Source organism: Balaenoptera ricei, chromosome 7, assembly GCF_028023285.1.
Source record: "Balaenoptera ricei isolate mBalRic1 chromosome 7, mBalRic1.hap2, whole genome shotgun sequence".
Taxonomy (NCBI): Eukaryota; Metazoa; Chordata; class Mammalia; order Artiodactyla; family Balaenopteridae; genus Balaenoptera; species Balaenoptera ricei.
Genome location: NC_082645.1, coordinates 81,669,967 through 81,691,708, shown reverse-complemented (window position 1 = coordinate 81,691,708; position 21,742 = coordinate 81,669,967).

Sequence of the window (21,742 nt, the reverse complement as noted above, 5' to 3'; positions counted from 1 at the left end):
TAGTATTTTCATCCGTCCTACACATGAATTCTAACAATTCTCCACCTTGGAGTATACTCTTTCTGGGCAGCTAGACAATTGATAAAAAACAGGTGTCTCTGTGTCTGTGGGTCCACACATAATTCCTAATTTTAGATCTTTCAACTTTTACTCAGACTCAGGAATTTTTCAGTGATAAAGGTTTGTCATCTTTGTAGTGTTTTGGTGGCATGGGTCAATTGTTCATCCACATTTATTCACTCAACAAATATTTACTGAATGCCAACAAGGTATCAAAAAATACCCCTGCTCTCAGGGATCTTATACATTACAGGTGAGAGACAGGCAATAAATAAGAAAGAAAAGTAAATGTATTCCAGAGTCCAAGATTAGAATGTATGTTAGACCTGTGTTTCTGAGTCTGGCATGGTTATTCCTGGAAGCGAGCAGTCTTTCCCCAAGGTTCTAGGTGTGCCCTGGCAGCAACTTGGCCTCCAGGGGACCCATTCTTTGCCAGAGGAATAGAGTGAGGGCTCTGAACCACTCCAATTTTCTCTGTCACTGTCCTCTTTTTCAGAAAGGATTCTAAATAAGAAATTGGATGTCTGTGCAGATGGACTCCCCAGCCTGGAACGTCACATGGGGATTTCTTTGACTTCCTCAATTTAGTGAACTCACATAATACATTGTAATCACATAAATCAGCAATTCTGTAGCTCAGCTTGCCAGCATGGCAAAGGCCCAGGCTGAGGATTTGCTCAAGCAGCAAGTGATCTTTTCTGCTTGGAAGGCAAGAAGGGCAAAGACAGGCATGTTATTAGTTATTTTAATATTTTGTCCCTGTCACATATTAATATATTTACTTTTATCATTTTAAAATTGATCTTTTTAATCTCAGTCGAGTCAGTCATTTTCTCCTATCCTCATATATTTATATATCTGTTTGTGTTTATATGCATATATATGAGATATATGCACATATTCAGTTAATTTCCTCAATAAATTTGGAATGAGGTAAAGTATATAAATTTGGAACGAGGTCAAGTATATACCTCAGTAAGAAAACAGAATTAAAAACCTAATAATTTCAACTAGATAAGAGATGTGCTAATTCTGATAAAGGTAAATCCATCCAACACAAAGATTTCTCCCTTTGCCTATAACTGTATTATTTTTCTTTAGAGCCTCTTTTTTCCCACAGAGTAATGTAGACACTTCCTCCTGTATCTCCCTGAATGTTCTAATGCTATAAATTGTTAGAATTCTTTAAAGGGGAACATGTATAATTTTGCTTATAAATAGGACCCTGTACTTTAAAGTATTAGAAAACCCCACCTTAGTATATAAAATATACAGAAATCTTTCATCAGAGTTGGATTTATTGTAATTTCACATGGCTTTATTTTTAATCAGCTTAGTGAGGCATCACATCACTTCTGAAGGCTAATGACCTAAATTAGCCATTAGGAGAGTTGATTTTTCATGATAAAATATTTCAAGAATATAGAATAGTATGTCAAATAATATGAAGAATATACATGTATCTACTGCCCACCTTTGTGAAGTCTTAACCACTCACCACATTCCTATCAGATTAAAAAACAACCCTATAAATGTACGTTAATATTCATGTTCCTCCTCAAATCAATTCCCCTTTTCTGAATCCTTTCCAAAAGTTATTCACTATCTCAAAGTTGTTTTTATTATTCCCCTTCATGTTTTTTTACTTTTATTACATACGTATGTAAATATAAATAGCACAAATATTGTTTAACAAATTAAAAATTTATATAAATGTTATACTATAGAAATCTTTTACAAGCTACTCTTTCTTTACTTGTTATATTTTTGATATATATCCATATTAATAAATATAGTGTTTTTCTATTTATGAAAACTACTATGCATTATTCCAATGAATGGATAGCTATACCACAATTTACTAATATATTGCTTTGTTGATGGACATTTAAAATATGCCCCTTTTTTTTCATTTAAAACCAGTGATACATAAAATAAGCTACAAGGATATATTGTACAACAGGGGGAATATGGCCAATATTTTATAATAACTATGAACGGAGTATAACTTTAAAAAATTGTCACTCACTATATTGTACATCTGTAACTTATATAATATTATACAACTCTACTTCAATAAGCAAGAAAATATTAATAAAATAAATAAGTAAAACCAGTGATACAAAGAACATTCTTGTACATGTCTCTACTACGTACATATTCTCAAATGTTCTCAAGTGCAGGCCATTGCTCCATCAGGATGACCTTCTTGACCCAATTCGCCCCTGGATTCCTGCATCTACTCTATTTCCTGATCCCTTCTTGCTATGGGTGGTAACAACTCTGCCACTACTAGCCCTGGGTTACTTTTTATTCCTCAGGGGTTCCCTTATTTCCATAACTCTATGAGCATCCCCTTTGCCAAAAGGATAGTGACAGATCCAAGGTATTTTTTCTGGGAAGGTTTGCTTTTGTTTGTGTCATGCATCCAGCCTAGACCACTTCAGGGTTAATTTCTTAAATCAGGGACTCTCAGGTCATGTGGTAGTGTACATTCAAATTCTAATGTATCGTTTTCTCCAGATATATGCCCAGGAGTGGGACTGCAGGATCATATGGTAACTCTAGTCTTAGTTTCTTAAGGAACCTCCACACTGTTTTCCATAGTGGCTGTACCAATTTACGTTCCCACCAACAGTGTAGCAGGGCTCCCTTTTCTCCATACCCTCTCTAATATTTATTATTTGTAGACTTTTTTGATGATGGCCATTCTGATTGGAGTGAGGTGATATCTCATTGTAGTTTTGATTTGCATTTCTCTAATAATTAGCAGTGTTGAGCATTTTTTCCCATGCCTTTTGGCCATCTCTATGTCTTCTTTGGAGAAATGTCTATATCTGGAGAAAACTATAATTTGAAAAGATACATGCACCTCAGTGTTTACATCAGCACTATTTACAATAGCCAAGACGTGGAAGCAACCTAAATGTCCATCGACAGATGAATGCATAAAGAAGATGTGGTATGTGTGTGTGTGTGTGTGTATATATATATATATATATATACATATATATATATATGTATATATATATATATATATATATATATATATATATATATATATATGATGTCCTAACCACTGGACTGCCAGGGAATTCCCTTAGCTTTCTTTTCTATGCATCAGATTCCCCCCAACCTAGTTGGAATGAGACTATATATACAATTTTATATCTTGATCTTTTTACTTAATTGTACATCGTAAGTATTTATTCATAGTATGGCAAATACAGTTTCTACTTTACTTGAGGCAGTTTAAGGAATAATTTCAAGATAAAACATTTACAGAGGAAGAGTCCATCTAATTGAAGCAGATTCTCTCTGGCACCATCATATTATAACACTTGGACTGTGAATTTAACATTTCTCTCAGTTGAGGTGAAATGGGTAACTTGCAGGTATTATTATTATTTTTTATGACAAAAGAAAACATTCTTACTAATACAGAAAACAAGGGGCATGTGTTAACGTACATAGACAGCATTTTTCATGCAATTAGACTTAATGTAGAAGTTTATTAAACCTGGTAATATAGCTGGGGTGACCATATACTTTATCTGCTGAACCAAAGAGCTTTTGTGAGCATATGGATGTATGGGTGTTCTATTAATAATTACTGGAACAGTAGGACAGCAGAAGAAAACTGGAACTGTCCTAAGAAAAGCAAAATGTGTGCTCACTCCTAGTTATATGGCTGACATGAATTTTCCCTTTCAGAGCTCAATCCTTGATCTCTTTTACACAGTAATGCATTCCTTCCACATGTGACACCATTTTACATACATAATACATGGAAATGTGGCAACATTAACCTGATATTGTTGCAAAAATGAAGATTTGTCAGAAGAACTGACTTTTGCAGTGAGTAGTAAAGAATTCAAGCACAATTACTCTTCCATTTAAGTATATTTAGGATGATTTGAAGCAGAGTTGACTCTATGGTGTTTTTTAAATTTTCTATTCTTTGAAAATATAATTCATCTTAGCTACATTTTGATAGATACTGTTAGATGCTCTCAACATTTTTCTCTTCTTACATAGTAATGGACTCTTAATCTTTAGGTGAGTATAGGGCTACCAGAAATAAAGACTTCATTTCTCGGAAAAAAACCCAAAAAACAAAAAAAACCCTTTTAAAATCGAGTAAAAAAAAAACCACCTAGGAATAAATCTGACCAAGGAGTTAAAAGACTTATATGCTGAGAACTATAAAACACTGATAAAGGAAGTTGAAGATGATTTAAAGAAAGGGAAAGATATCCCATGCTCTTGGATTGGAAGAATCCATATTGCTGAAATGGCCATACTAACCAAAGCAATCTACAGGTTTAATGTAATCCCTATCAAATTACCCATGACATTTTTCACAGAACTAGAACAAATAATCCTAAAATTTGTATGGAACTATACAAAAGACCTAGAATTGCCAAAGCAATTCTGAAGAAAAAGAACAAAGCAGGAGGCATAACCCTCCCAGACTTCAGACAATACTACAAAGCTACAGTTATCAAAACAGTGTGGTATTGGCACAAAAACAGATATATGGATCAATGGAACAGAATAGAGAGCCCCAGAAATAAACCCACACATCTACAGTTAATTAATCTTCCACAAAGGAGGCAAGAATATACAGTGGAGAAAAGACAGTCTCTTCAGCAACTGGTATTGGGAAAGCTGGACAGCCACATGTAAATTAATGAATTTAGAATACTCCCTCATGTCATACACAAAAATAAACTCAAAATGGCTCAAAGACTTAAATAGAAGATGACACCATAAAACTCCTAGAAGAGAACATAGCCAAAGCATTCTCTGACATAAATCGTAGTGATGCTTTCTTAGGTCAGTCTCCTAAGACAAAAGAAATAAAAGCAAAAATAAACAAATGAGACCTAATCAAATCTGTAAGCTTTTGCACAGCAAAGAAAACCATAAACAAATGAAAAGACAACCTACAGAATGGTAGAAAATATTTCCAAATGATGGGATCAACAACGGCTTAATTTCCAAAATATAAAAACAGCCCAAACAGCTTAATATATATATAAAAAAACCCAATTGGAAAATGGGCAGAAGACCTAAATAGACATTTCTCCAAAGAAGATATACAGATTGCCAACAAACACATGAAAGGGTGCTCAACATCACTAATCATTAGAGAAATGCAAATCAAAACTACAGTGAGGTATCACCTCACACCAATCAGAATGGCCATCATCAAAAAAATCTACAAATAATAAATGCTGGAGAGGGTGTGCAGAAAAGGGAACGCTCTTGCACTGTTGGTGGTAATGTAAATTGATACAGCCACTATGGAGAAGAGTATGGAGGTTTCTTTAAAAATAGAGTTGCCAAGACAATATTGTAAAGCAACTATACTTCAATTAAAAAAAAAAAATGGAGTTGCCATATGATCCAGCAATCCAGGGCATATATCTGAAGAAAACTCTAATTTGAAGAGATACTTGCACTCCAATGTTTGTTGTAGCACTATTTACAGTAGCCAAGACATGGATGCAACCTAAATGTCCTTCGACAGATGAATGCATAAAGAAGATGTGGTATGTATGTGTATGTATAAATATATATATATATATGTATACACACACAATGGAATATTACTCAGCCATAAAAAAAGAATGAAATAATGCCACTTGCAGTAACATGGATGGACCTAGAGATGATCATACTAAATGAAGTAAGTCAGACAGAGAAAGACAAACATCATATGATATCACTTATACATGGAATCTAAAAAAATGATACAAATGAACTTATTTATAAAACAGAAACAGACTTAGAAAACAAATTTATGGTTACCACAGGGGAAAGGGGGAAGGGATAAATTAGGAGTTTGGGATTAACAGATATACACTACCATCTATAAAATAGATAAACAACAGGACCTACAGCATAGCACAGGGGACTATATTCAATATCTTGTAATAACCTATAATAGAAAAGAATTTGAAAAATAATATATATGTATAACTGAGTAACTTTGCTGTACACCTGAAACTAACACATTGTAAATCAACTATACTTCAATTAAAAAAAGACTTCATTTCTCTGCTTCCTTTGCACCTAGTGATGTGAAAAAAATCCGTTCAATTGGATATAACTGGAATCCATATCGTCCACTTTCATGGAAAGCATGAGGGTCTTTCCTCCTAGCCCTTCTTTCTGTGAGAAAGTCCAGACATGATGGCTTGAGTTGGAGTAGCCTTCTTGGGCTATGAAGTGCTGCCATATATTGTGGATGACAGCATAGCAAGACAGAAGGACCCAGGTCCCTAAGCTGTATCAGTCCTGGACTCCCCATGTATTCAGAGAGAGAAATTAGCTTGCCTTTTGTTTAAGTCATTCTTATTTTTTATTGTATGTCACTTATAGGTAAACTTAATTATTACTAATACAGAAATTGGTAAAAAAAAAAAAAACCCAGGTCTTACATATGAAAAATCTAAAATGAGACATTGGTTTAATCTGCTTGAGAATGGCAGGGACTGAGATATTAAAGCTTAGAAATCTGGTGATCTTTATTAATTACATCATGGCAAAATATTTAATTAAATTTCACCAATAATTTTATGGAAGGTAATCTTTGGGCTGACTGAAGCTATAGCATTGAGAAAAGTGGTAAGATAAATTCAAAATTCTGGTATATATTGGTTGTTTCTTGTTGCCTAGTGCTAAAAAGGTGATAAACTCAGGCTAGAGTGAGCTAGCCTTCAAGTACAGTTGAAACACAACTCTTCCAAGAGAGGCTGTGTTTCCAAGCCCTATTCAAGTACCTTTAAATAGGAGTTCTGTGCCAGAAAATGAGATCCAGTATTGCAGCAGGGATCAGATTTAGATATTGTCTTCCCACTTGAGCCTATTATTTCCATTGGCTTTAAGGGATCTGCCTTTAAGGGAGTGAGAGGGAAATATTTATTGTATGAAGCCAGTGAATATAAGATCAGAATTCCAGACTTAAAATACATTTTGAGATGAGATTTTTGGCATGGGTTATATGCATAGGAAATTGATGTGAAGCAAATAGATATAAATTCTACTAAAATTTTGAGGGATTTTTTTTTTTTTTTGCCAAAGAAGAAAGGAGTCTGTTTTATGAACGTCAGTTTAACCCCTTGTGAAGAGCCTGTGCAACCTCCCCCTACTCCCTCCTCCACCATCTAAGCCAGCAAGAAACAGGTGACAAAGACTGTGCAGCTCCCCAAGCAGGACAAGTTCTAGATGCACATCTCAGATGTGGTCTTGGAGGAAAATGAGCAGAGAAGCACCTCCCAGCCAATAATGTCAGAAGCCACAAAGGACAGTGGAGAAAGAAGAAGGAAGATTTTCCCAGAAAACAGAATCAGTTGCTTCCAGGTGGGTTAACCAAGGAACTTACCAAACTGTTCTTTCCTTCTGGCAAGGAATCCGTGGTACTAGATAGTAAACAAACTTCGGAACCTCAGTTTTAATACTTTCATTTGGAAAAATACTCAACATTAAATCCACTACTAAAAAATATCAACTGCTTTATGTTCTCTAGTGGATGCTATTATATAGATAGTAACATGGCATTATTTTTGATTCTTTACTTCTATTCCTTGAATATTTACTGGCATGAAATAATTATGGCTTACTCTCTTTCAACTTCACCCAATCTAAATTCATTTGTAAATATTAAACTTATATGCCTAAATATCAACTTATAGTTTACTTCCTTTGCTTAAAAATAACTTTTACCACTTGTCCCTTTATTGCAATCCTATCTGCAGTATAGAATATATAGCATGTTGTCTATAATTTCCATTATGTGTATGCATTTTATCCCCGCACATGACTAAGCTCATGGAAGGCGGAGATTTTTGCCTTGCTGATCTGATCAATATCCTCAAGATATAGACAAGTTTTCCCTTATGGAAAGTCCGCTGCATTTTCTTAATATTTATGGAAATCCTTTCCTATAATTAGTACATATATATTCTTTTGGAGACAGAACTCCTAGTGACTTAACAATACTAAAATAACAACTTAAAGCCTTTATTAGATCTTCAGTGATGTTGAGTGGCGTACTCTTGTATACTGAGAATAAAAATTGGAGAAACTCTGGTGTTGCCAGTTATTCATGCTTTATAACATCACCACTAAAAACTGGTAGGCTTGTGTCAACCGGCTGTGTAAAACCACATGAATTAGGTAGGGACTTATAACTTTTTTTTTTTTTTGGGACTTATAACTTGATGGCTGTTTGATGGGGGTGAGATGAGTGGAAAAAGATACCTCATATTTCTTATACATATTTTGAGTATTCTTTAACACTTAAACATTTAAACATTCTTCATATGTTTAGGGAAGGGATTAACTCTTTTAGAAAACCCTGAGTTCTTAGGCTTTATATCATGATTCAGTTGATCCACATTGAAGAAAGTGAAATAATAAATGTACTTGGAATTTTTATTAAAACATACTTTAAAGATTCTTACATGTTGTTTCATAATTGTGTGTTCTAGAATACATGGTCTCATTTTTAAAATGTAGGGTTAAATATGACATTTTATGACTGAGCTATACCTGGAAAAGATTTACTTTTTTAGAGTTGATTTCTAAAAGGGCCACTTAGCTGCTGGTGGCCTTTGAAAGTAGGAGACTTTCACTCCTTATTAAGATTGACATTGGAAAATTGTTTCCTTACCATTCATTCTCTGGGTAAGAGATTTATCTTATAATTTCTCCCAAGCAAACAGCGTTATGCCTCATCTACTACAACATCTGTATTCTTTTTGGTAAGGGGAAGGGAATTTATCCACCTGATAGGGGATAGAAGGGCACTACAGACTGCTCGCATTTCCATAAAAGCAGTCCTAGAGAAGATTCTCATTCGTCAGATGCTGATAAAGCTCTAGGCTGTTGAATCATGTTGTCCTGAAAGCTTCACAGAGACAAGTATTCCTTACGGAGGTTTAGCTCCACCTTAAAAGGTTCAGGATGAGTTGAAAACAACAAAAACATAACACTCAAATTCTCTAAAGAAGAATAGAGCTGTAGTAGGTGTTGACTGGAACAGCTCAGATCAATAAGAAAGGCATTAGATGATATCTAGATTCTTTTTAAAATAATAACTTGGCTTTTAGGGCTATCATTATATTATTATATTTGGCTGTATTAACAAGGGGTCTACTTTGATTTATGAAAGAATCACTGTAGGAAAAAGGATCTAGTTTCTCTCAATAGTTTCCTTAGAAGCATACCATTTTATAAATAATTCAGTCATCATTGCTCTTTTGGAGGTAACATGCTAATTGTAGGTAAAATATATGAGGAAATGAGTTATTGTTGGAGGACAGTTTAAAACACGATTGTTTAAAATGGATAAAATGGGCCAACAATACTGCCTGGGATTCAATAGTATGTCTTGACAGTTTCTGCGTTAATTTGGTTTTCACCTTTGCAGATGTCCTGACAGGTATGCTGAGGTAAGCAAACAAATAATTTGTTTAGGGTATAGAGTGATGGATTGTATTCAAAACACGGAAGGCCTAAAGAGGGCTTTACCCTGGCAAGATCTGAAATTCACCACACCACAGTCAGCAGCTTATGCAGCCTGATGAATTTTAGTTCTCAACCCTGGCTGTGTATCACAATCACCTGGGACATTTTTAAAAATACCAATACCTGATCTCAATAGATGCAGAAAAAGCTTTCGACAAAATTCAACACCCACTTATGATAAAAACCCTCCAGAAAGTAGGCATAGAGGGAACAAAACCCACAGCCAACATCACTCTCAATGGTGAAAAACTGAAATCATTTCCTCTAAGATCAGGAACAAGACAAGGTTGTCCACTCTCACCACTATTATTCAACATAATTTTGGAAGTTTTAGCCACAGCAATCAGAGAAGAAAAAGAAATAAAAGGTATCCAAATTGATAAAGAAGAAGTAAAACTGTCACTGTTTGCAGATGGCATGATATTATACATAGAGAATCCTAAAGATGCTACCAGAAAACTACTAGAGCTAATCAATGAATTTGGTAAAGTAGCAAGATACAAAATTAATGCACAGAAATCTCTTGCATTCCTATACACTAATGATGAAAAATCTGAAAGTGAAATTAAGGAAACACTCCCATTTACCACTGCAAAAAAAAAGAATAAAATACCTAAGAATAAACCGACCTAAGGAGACAAAAGACCTGTATGCAGAAAACTATAAGACACTGATGAAAGAAATTAAAGATGATACAAACAGGGACTTCCCTGGCGGTCCAGTGGTTAAGACTCCGAGCTCCCATGCAGGGGGCTCGGGTTCGATCCCTGCTCGGGGAACTAAGATCCCACATGCTGCACAGAGCGGCCAAAAAAAAAAAAAAATTGTCCATCAACAAATTTAAAAAAAAAAAAAAAAAAGATGATACAAACAGATGGAGAGATATACCATGTTCTTGGATTGGAAGAATCAACATTGTGAAAATGACTGTACTACCCAAAGCAATCTACAGATTCAGTGCAATCCCTATCAAACTACCAATGGCATTTTTCACAGAACTAGAACAAAAAATCTCACAATTTGTATGGAAACACAAAAGACCCCAAGTAACCAAAGCAATTTTGAGAAAGAAAAATGGAGCTGGAGGAATCAGGCTCCTGGACTTCCGACTATACTACAAAACTACAGTAATCAAGACAGTATGGTACTGGCACAGAAAAACAGAAATATAGATCAATGGAACAGGATAGAAAGCCCTGAGATAAACCCACACACATATGGTCACCTTATCTTTGATACAGGAGGCAAGAATATACAGTGGAGAAAAGACAGCCTCTTCAATAAGTGGTGCTGGGGAAAATGGACAGCTACATGTGAAAGAATGAAATTAGAACACTCCCTAACACCATACACAAAAATAAACTCAAAATGGCCTAAAGACCTAAATGTAAGGCCAAACACTATCAAACTCTTAGAGGAAAACATAGGCAGAACACTCTATGACATACATCACAGCAAGATCCTTTTTGACCCACCTCCTAGAGAAATGGAAATAAAAACACAAATAAACAAATGGGACCTCAGGAAACTTAAAAGCTTTTGCACAGCAAAGGAAACCATAAACAAGACGAAAAACCAACCCTCAGAATGGGAGAAAATATTTGCAAATGAAGCAACTGACAAAGGATTAATCTCCAAAATTTACCAGCAGCTCATGCAGCTCAATATCAAGAAAACAAACAACCCAATCCAAAAATTGGCAGAAGACCTAAATAGACATTTCTCCAAAGAAGATATACAGATTGCCAACAAACACATGAAAGGCGGCTCAACATCACTAATCATTAGAGAAATGCAAATCAAAACTACAGTGAGGTATCACCTCACACCAATCAGAATGGCCATCGTCAAAAAAATCTACAAATAATAAATTCTGGAGAGGGTGTGGAGAAAAGGGAACCCTCTTGCACTGTTGGTGGGAATGTAAATTGATACAGCCACTATGGAGAACAGTATGGAGGTTTCTTAAAAAACTAAAAATAGAGCTACCATATGACCCAGCAATCCCATTACTGGGCATATACCCTGAGAAAACCATAATTCAAAGAGTCATGTACCACAATGTTCATTGCAGCTTTATTTACAATAGCCAGGACATGGAAGCAACCTAAGTGTCCATCATCAGATGACTGGATAAAGAAGATGTGGCACATATATACAATGGAATATTACTCAGCCATAAAAAGAAAGGAAATGGAGTTATTTGTAGTGAGATGCATGGACCCAGAGTCTGTCATACAGAGTGAAGTAAGTCAGAAAGAGAAAAATAAATACCGTATGCTAACACATATATTTGGAATCTAAAAAAAAAAAAAAAGTTTGTTAAGAACTTAGGGGCAGGTCAGGAATAAAGATGCAGACGTAGAGAATGGACTTGAGGACATGAGGAGGGGAAAGGGTAAGCTGGGATGAAGTGAGAGAGTGGCATTGACATATATACACTACCAAATGTAAAATAGATAGCTAGTGGGAAGCAGCCGCATAGCACAAGGAAATCAGCTCGGTGCTTTGTGTCCATCTAGAGGGTTGGGATAGGGAGGGTGGGAGGGAGACGCAAGAGGGAGGGGATATGGGGATATATGTATACGTATAGCTGATTCACTTCGTTATAAAAAAGAAACTAACACACCATTGTAAAGCAATTATACTCCAATAAAGATGTTTAAAAAAAAAAACAAAAACCAATACCTGGACCCTGCCCAGAGTAATTCTAAGTGAATTGGTCTCAGGTGAGGCCTCAAAGTGACTGTTTTTAAAAAGTTGCTCAGAGATTCTAATCTGTAGCTGGGATGAATAACCACTACACTCTATCCATGAGCACTTAGTGTGTGTGGGGAAGCTGATATTAGTATATTCTAAACATAACAATATACAATGCATCTATACATCAAGCAGAGCTGTGTGTGTGTGTGTGTGTGTGTGTGCACGCACGAGCACGCATGCGTGTGCGCTTGGGCGGAGGTGGTATTGCGTGTTGTTCTTTCATTAATGCCCAACCTTGGATACAACTCTTTGTTCTCTAAGAGCATCTTCGCATTCATCAGGAAGAAACTGGCAATGTATCTTACAGATAATCATTGCTTTTCACATCCCTGTAACATACCATCAGCAGAAAAACAATGCCATTGAACGAATGAGCCAACACTTGAAACAGTGTTTCCAGAGCTATTGACATAATGGCTGGGCACACTACCTTGCCTTGGTAAAGTTGTGTTAATCAGACTCCCACTGCTTCCTCAGTGTGATGCATTCTACAACAGCTGTGTTTGAAGCTATCCCTGCCTAATGTTTGTGACCCAGCAAAGCTTCTCTGCAGAAAGCTCCTGAGGGCATATCCCCACCATGCTAAAGTAAAGGTAGAGTGCTTCTTATAACAGGAAGAGAATCCATGCTACTATTCTACATAAAAATTCTTCAGTAGTTCCCTGCTGCCCTCAGATGCTGTAAGACCATTTACTGCCTGTCTTTCTTACCTGGCCAGGTTTAATATCCCACCGCCGCCCCTCCTCAACCCTAATCCTCCCTTCACACATACAAGGTGCAAATGGGGAAAATAATTGCTCACTTCCTAGGGCTGTATCAAATTAGAATTCCTTAAAAGTACTTTGTACTGTGCCTAGAATATAATAAAAGCTCAATTAAAGATTAAACATACGCACACACACAAAGAAATAAACAACAACAACAAATCTATTCCTGTCATCATAAAGCATTTGTCTGCTTCTTCCTTCACATTCGGGGAGCACCATTTGCATATCTCTGTTATAATGCTTATCACACTGTGTTGCAGGTGATGGTTTGCCAGCATAGGTATGTAATTAAGGTTTCATGAAATCAAATGTCACTGATTTAGGATTTGCAAGGAATGATAGTTTGGTGTTTTTTTTTTTGGTCAGCCATCAATTCTCTCTCAAATATTCAGACCCTTAAATATTAATTCAATAAATGAATGAATGGTTCCCTTTATAACCAAGAACTGGTAAGAGCTATGTATGCAGTTCACAAAGTGATGTGAACTGACCCACAGATGGCTCAAAATTTTGAACCTCAGCATTTTAAGAGTCTTCCTCCACAAAATTAATCTCTAACTCTCTCTAAAACTAGTAGAGGAAAATTTAAACTAAAGGCTGGGAAATCACTATAATAAGTCTTCCTTAGCACTGTAGTTGAGATTCAGTTGCTGAAGTCTATTTCGTTGAAAAGGAATGAATTATCAAGGCACACCTGTTTAGATTTTTCTCTTTTAACAGGGCTGATAGTGTAAGTAGGTCAGCTCTGAATGTGGTTACCAGAGTTTGATATTATAGGTTTTTATGGTATAACTGTTAGTTTTCCTTTTATGAAAATAGACATGTTAGAGGATGGTTAGTCATTCACACTGAATTTTCAGTCTAGCTTAGTAAATCAGAATAAATTATTGTCTTTAGCAGAGTTGGCTGTGAGCAAATTTGTAAGGGTGCATCTAGCTCATTCCTCTGGGACTCTGGTGCTTGCATGGTGTTCTAGAACAAGTTCCCAAATCCCATGGCTTGGGTCCTTGGGGCTCAATATGGTGAAAGGCACTGGAGCTAAAGAGCTCCTGGTATAACATTCATTCAGTAATTATTGAATTCTTACCATGTGCTGGGCAATTTGACTGGTTAAGCAAAAATAATTAATTTGGCGATTTCCAGCACTATGGCAAAGGGAGAGATGAGCGCTGGGGATCAATGCGGCTTCATTTGGCACTTCTTACATTTCAGTACACGATCACAGCTTGTGTCATCCACTGGGAGTACCACAGGGCCCTGCCGCTCCTCAGCTCTTTTACACTATTTACTTGTCTAACATCCCTCCTTCCTTCCTTCTCTCCTTCCTTCCTTCCTTCGTAGTTGTTCACCCGTCTTCAGTCTTAGGCTCTTTACATTGTCAACTGTAAGAATCTCATATATATTGCTCTCCATTTTATCAACGCTTGGCAGAAATTGCATACTAGTGTTATTCAGAATAGGGATATGTTCTGGTTCTAGATGTGCAGCTTGAAGCAGGTTCTTTTTCCTCTAGCTGAGTGCTTCTTTATATCAAGACAAAGACTTGGTAGCATAAAAATAACATATAAGAAAGGGGATTAGCATGGACCAAAAGGGGAATTAGTTGATGGTTACAGTTAACATTCCAGGCAGTGTTTGGTGATGGACAGGGGAAGGTAAGGATGATCTGAGAACCTATAGATCCTCAGAAATCCTGCTATAAACTTGTTTGGTTAGAGGAAAAATAACCAGGTGAGTAAGTGGTTGTTTCATAGGCCTGGCCAGGTGTAATCCTGACTCTTGTGAGTGACCAGGCATTTAGGTGCCAGGCGATGTGGGTAACCACAGCTGAAGATTTGAGCTGTATAATGACAGTGAAGGTCTTTCAGAGGCCAGGCTGCTCAGTAAAAGAAAACCATCAATTAAAAAATAAAACTAAATACATACTTGGATTTCAAATCCAGCGTTGACATCTGAAGGTACCCTGCTATATATAATCAAGTTGTAGCAGCCTATTTTATAACTATACAGATATAAGACGTATCTAGCAAGGGGAGAATTCCAAGGACCTTTTATATAAAGGTAAAATTTAATAAGTGACTATTGAAGTTCCAAAAGGCAGCTGGAATGCTAGGGAGGGAGATTAGTAGCCTTCCTATCAAGATTGGATATATGGAAGCCCCACTAATTGCTCCCACTATCGAGTGGGACCAGGGCTCCAGAACTCTGGTCCAGCTCAGACTGGCGCCCAGTCTGCTGATAGAAGGCGTCTATTATGCCTGCTGAGACAGCCAGGGGAAAAGTATGACAAGAAAAGGTGATCTACTTCCCATTCTCAGACCAGATTGCAGAGTCCACACTCAAATACTTTCTCAAGAGATTGACTATAACAGGGACAGGGGACAAAGTAAATAACTGCTGATTGGCAGCAGTCAGATCAACAAAGCACTGTTAGTATAGGCTGCTTTAAGGACACAGGAATGACTTCATTATTCAGAATTCTTTCCTGTACTGGTTTTTTTGGTTGTTTGTTGTTGTTGTTTTTTAATATTAAAATTTTACCTGCATTTCCAATATTCCAAATAATTTATATTGGGTTATATAAGATACAGAAATAAAATTATACTTTGATTACAAAATAGTCCACAGACTGTAAAGAAACTACCACCCACAATTTTATGCAGTGCTTATTCATTCCCCATACATTAGTCATCCACATTAAAAGGGTTAGCTTTTACAAAGAGAAGTTCACTTTGTTTTTCCTTTCTTTCTTTCTCTTTTTATTTTTCAAATCCTACTTTCTTGGAATGCTCAAGGCTTTTTCCAGCAATTAAAGATAAAGCATAAAAATGATCCTGGCCTAACAATTTTGACAAAGGAAAAATGTGCTAAGAGATTCAACTATGTTATCTAAAGGATATTAGTAGCAAATACTCTTCTGAAGTGCACATAAAAACACATTAGCACCTTTCATTCAGTCACATGGTATTGACAATAACTTTTAACTTGTGTTTACTCCAAAGTTTAAAAAGGAATCAGAAAAGTATTTAATCTACTCAGTTCTTTTTGTCTTGTGCCAAAGTATATCTCGCAATTTCAGGGAGTCAAACTAGATGAATAAAAAGAAAAGATCAAAGACAATGTTTAGAACTTTGGTAAGAAACACATAGAGGAATTTTAAATAATATCCAAAATAAACAAGTGGGCACACTTGCCTTATATTAGGGCACAACAGCATAGGCAGTAACTACCAAACACTGCCAGAGCTGTGTATAAGCAAATATTCAAGAATAAATGGGATCAGAAACATTCCCATGGGTATGTAGCATATGTTTCAGCACTTGCAACACTTGCTTCTTCTGCTCCAACAGAGCTATCAGTCATGAACTTTAGTGTGTTGAACTATTTGGGGTCTATCCTCTAGAGTAGAACTTTAAGTGACACTGCACCATGGGTTGGGGATAGTGGACGCTGTCAATCATTGTTAAGACATGTCCAGCCCTAAGACACTGTATTCTTATGGTGCTCAGCAACAAGTGTTTCTGTCTTCCTTTGGGATAGGCAACTAACTGGATTAAAATAGGAACACATTGACTGAGCTATGTTTATTATAGATAATTATTTGTCAGTATCAAATATTTTTCTAGGAAAAGTAAGCAGTTGCTTATTTATCTGCACTCTCAAATAATACTGCTAAGTGCTTTGTATTTCTGCTATAGGGTTCATTTTATCCTGCTCTGTGTTCTATTTAGCTGTTTACATGTATGTTTCTTCAACTAGATGCTAAACTAACTGGAGCTGAGCATCTGCTTAATTAATGCTTGTGTTCTTCACAGTTGGGGCATCATTCTTTCAGCTTTCCCAGGCCCCAGAAATGGCTGGGACTCAGGTAGGGTTGCAGAGGCTGAGCTGCTGGGTACCAGGAGTGGCAGGAGCCTGTTGCATGGAATAGTGGAAGGAGATGTAGCCCGAGGAAAAGTGAGAATCATCTGCAAGAGAATGACCCATGAACTTGTTCTATATGTCATCAGATTTAAAGATATTGTGTGTGACACTCTAGTCAGGAGGTTGAAGCAAGAGGTCTGGGGCTGGGGTTAAGGTCATGAAACAAGATATGAAATGGGAGAACATTAGTGCTTAAGACTGGGAGCAAAGCAAAGGTGCCAGGGCTCAAAATTATTGGATGTTGAGACAAAGGAGCTGATTGATTTAAAGGTACCGGATTAGGCCAGCCAAGGATAGGTTATTACTTATTGCAGGTACACAATGAACTTCTTTTGGATGAATCAAAGTAGTTGTATATTCCACAAAGAGTGATAATAAGGTGGCCTAACCCCAACCCTAGGCTCTTGATTGAGTGAAAAAATGATAATTTGATGAGTGCGCTTCTCATCAGAAGGAAGGTTTTTTGGATAATATTCGGTCTAGAAGCTTTTCCTATTGTACCCCCAAATAAAAATTCCCCTGTTGCAAAGGGAATGTATTTGGCAAGAACAGCTTTAGCAGGAGTATTTTATGGAACATATATTGTAGGGGAGCTATATCTTCTGAAATTACCCATATCTGTACAGTCATGTGGCAGATTGTATTTTCCAAAGATGGTCTCCACAAATTATCCCATCTCACATGTAATTTCCACATTGTGAGACTGACAAGTCTCCCATCAATTGGTAGGGCCCATTCCCCTCCCTTTGAACTGGGAAGACCTTTGTTATTGCCTTAACTAATAGAGTGCAGTTGAGTGACGCTATGTGACTTCAGAGGCGAGGTCATAAAAGTGCCTTGCATGTTCACATTGTCCCCTTGGGACATTCATTCTCAGATGTCAACCACCATGCTATTAGGAAGGCAAGCAGCCACATGAAGGACCACATGTAGGTGTTCTGGCCAATTGCAGCAGCTGAAGTCCCATCCATCCCACAGTCATCATAACAACCAGGTATGTGAGTGAATGAGCATTCAGATGGTTCCATCCCCAGCTAAGACATCCTCGGCTTCTTGCTCTCACTCCCCCAGCTGATGGTGCATGAGATGTTGCCACTGACTTCTGCTCACATTTCTAGTTGTGATCAAAATAAATGATGTTTTAAGCTACTAAATTTGGAGTGGTTTGTTATTCAGCAATAGATAACTGGAACAAATCACAAATAGAAACAAGCATAGTTTGTGTTATAGAAATATCACTTTGATGAAAACACTTAGTCGAAGACTATTCTCATGAACCTGGTTTCATTTTTTTCTATGCTCTTACCAAGGGAGAAATTCATCATATGAATGTAATACTTTTTCATCTTTGATGAATGTTAGTTTCAAAATAAGAAAAAAATATTAGCAACAATTTATGCTTATAATGTAAAATGTATTTCTAAAAATGACTCCTGAATATTAAAAAGTATTTTTTTTTTTTTTTGCCTCTGAATGACACTGAACATGTTGCACTGATGATAAAACAAACACAATCTTAGGCAGAATTTTTTCCAATACTTTACAAGGACAATGATAAAATGCTCTCCCTAGACACTAGTTTTTTCCAGAAATACAATTCGCTAATGTAGAAATGTCAGAACAAAGTGACTTATAATTCAATGCAGCACTAATTTGAGTATTTTAAAAACTTAATTACTCATTCAAAGGAAATCTCCAGTTTCCTGTGAATGTCTTCCATTTCAAGAAAAGTGAACATTTCCATTATAACATCTTGGGTTAAAAAAAAAAGAAAACATCTAACATTTATGTTTTAATTGAGTTAAGTGCTTAAGACTTCAGTGATACTGTATGTGATTTGCCAGGGAAAACAAAAATATCTTCAGATGAAAAAAGTGCTAATAAGACCTGTTTAAAATATTCTTGAAATAACTAGGTATTGTGCATTTGAGAAAGTATTCTTCAAAAATCCAAAAGATTATCCATTTCAATTTGGCTCAAATGACAACTAAAAATGACTGCAAGCTCCTAGAAAGGGGCATGATAAAATCGAAATGACACTTGAGAAAGATGATTAATAGTGGTCCATGTGTGAAACATACACACTGTGATTCTCAAGAGAGTGAGGTTGGAGGGGGTACAGGACATGGAAAACTTGTTCCCTGGAGGATTAGAAACATTTCTCCCACAACTTCCCATCTTTCAAGGGTGAACCAATGGAATAATGGGGAATGCTGGGAACTCTGCAAAGACTTGGGCCAGGTTGTGGGAAGAGAAACTAAAGGACAGGACAAAGAAACATGGAATAGGAAACAAGACTTGGCAGAATGGGGTTTCTATTTGGTTGTGGTAACTCTAATGAAGATTGAAGTTAAGAGTTCGAAGGGAGTAGTGGTATAAGAAAACGGGATATAAGAATGGGAGAGAAAGAAAAATTGTCTTGAGCTACTTATTTAAAAAAAAAATAGCCTTTTGTATCTGAGCAATGAATTGTTTAGAGTTTTTAAAAGGAAAAAAAAGAATTGATTCTGTGAAGCAGCTGATATTTTTGTATTTCAGTAAAACCTGGTTCATCTTCATGTACTGGGAAGCTCAATATAATTTCTATACAGATTTTTTTACTTTGAATTATGCTATTTAATGTGACAAAATGAGTCATTTTCCATTGAAATACGAAAATGTTAGTCTGGAGCATAGAGAATAATATTTTAAGGGCTGCTAATTTATTCTTGGTAATGTTCTTTTTACATTAGTAAGTACACCAGTGTTTTTTTTTTTTTTAATAGAAATGCTATATTAACTTAAAAAAAATCCTATGAACTACTTTTGATAGACATGTTTTTCTTAAGAATGTAGCTATTGGATATATTATGTTTTGCTCTAAGACCTCATCTGCTACAAGTGCTGCCTCTGACCTCCTCAGTTCTTCCAGGTTTCTCTCCCTCCACCCACATATGGCCTGCCTCACCCTCTTATCCTTCTGTTTGTCACTGTCATCAGTCCCTACACACCCATACTCCCTGGCAGTTGACCAATAACCCCACTATGATTACTTGGGGAAATACTGTGACAGTGTTGCAAAGACCTGTTTCCTCCATGTTTTCCTCTGGTGTGAAGAGCACCGTTTCCTCTGTTAACTCTGTTGACTTCAGTTTTTGGTAATGTTTCCAATTCAATTCAAAATGAAGTTCATAAGCACCCGTCACAACCTGGATGAAGAGGCATATATAGAAAGGTTTACATAGTTAGCCTGATCTCTGTTTTACAGCCTTGAGTATTTTAAAGCCCAGCATTCAGAGAGGGTGCTATATGATTGGGGGAGGGTGTTATATGATTGGGCTCTGTTTAACTTTACTACCAATCAATGTTTCAGCCTAAAGAAAGTCTATCCCCCAAAGAAGTGCTTAGTCGCTAAATGTCAAAACATTCTCCTTTTTGAAAGAACAGTTTCTTTTGTGTGCAAAAGGTCTTCCTCTGACTCACTCAGTGTGTACTCCTTAGCATTAAAAAATAAACAGAAGCGACATATCCTTAAAATAGCTATCTGAACTTGAGTCACCTGTGCATCCCTGAAACTCTCTAAATGAACGAACTGTCAAACATCACACAGAGGTGGAAATTAAAACTACTGAACTTAAGGTATTCGAGACAATATAGGGCTTCTTCAGGGCAGCATGTCTGCCAGAGTTCACACAGCTGCTGTGTCGCTGCATTTCTCCCAGTGTATTAAAACATTCCCTTTGAATACACAGGCTCCATGCTACATTACTTGACCTCCACCCGGGTGATTTGAAGCATCCAAACCATCATCCAATTGGAGCTGACACTCTTCTAGTTAGCTACTGTATTTGGAAGAAGAGCCAGTACAAAGGGGAATTTAAGAAAAAGATGTGTTGCTTCGACTGGAGAAATGAACAAAGTTAATCATGGCTTTGTGGAATTGTGAGCATTTATTAACTGAGTATTTTAGTTCAATGCAATGTTTATCTGTGAATTGGTTAAAAGCCGTAATGTTGGTTTCCAAACTGCCTGTTTAACTTACTGTAACAGAGATGTTGCTGCTTCTCTGACTCCCAACCCCTTCCTTCAAATGACAGCCTTTTATAAACCTTGGTAGCAATTAAAATTTGCTCTTCTGGCCTCCTTGCAAATTTCTCTTTCACTGACTCTATGGTTTTAGCCAGTAGTGACCAGAGGTGCCAAAGCCCCTCTTTCCTGCTGGAGTCCAAAATAAATGCAATGGACCAACCATCTCCCACTTTACCCTGAGCATCCTGCCCCTTCAACAGACTATCATTCAAGGTGAAGACTTCATATGCAAAGTTAGGGTATTCTTAGAAGGAAACGACAATAAGGTTGAAGTTCTACTTCACTTGGATGCTACTTTTACACTAGCTCTTCAAGTGACTCTGCATAAGTCTTCCTCTTGAGAACCCTCCCATCTTTCCACAAGAGTAGATATGATTCTCTCAAGTTTAAGTGAGACCCTGGACCTCAGCTGGACGAAAGTTGATGGTCACCTCTGTGCTGTCCCACAGGCTCTAGGTATATAACTGGCTGTTTTATGAGAAAAGGTGGAAGTGAATTCTCCAATCCCTGGCCACTCTTCCTTTGGCCCTTCTATTGTCCTTGCTTGATGATCTAGTTAAATAAGCACATCTCTTCAAGAGAAATCTAAATGTTTGTTTGTTTGTTTTTGGACAGTGTAG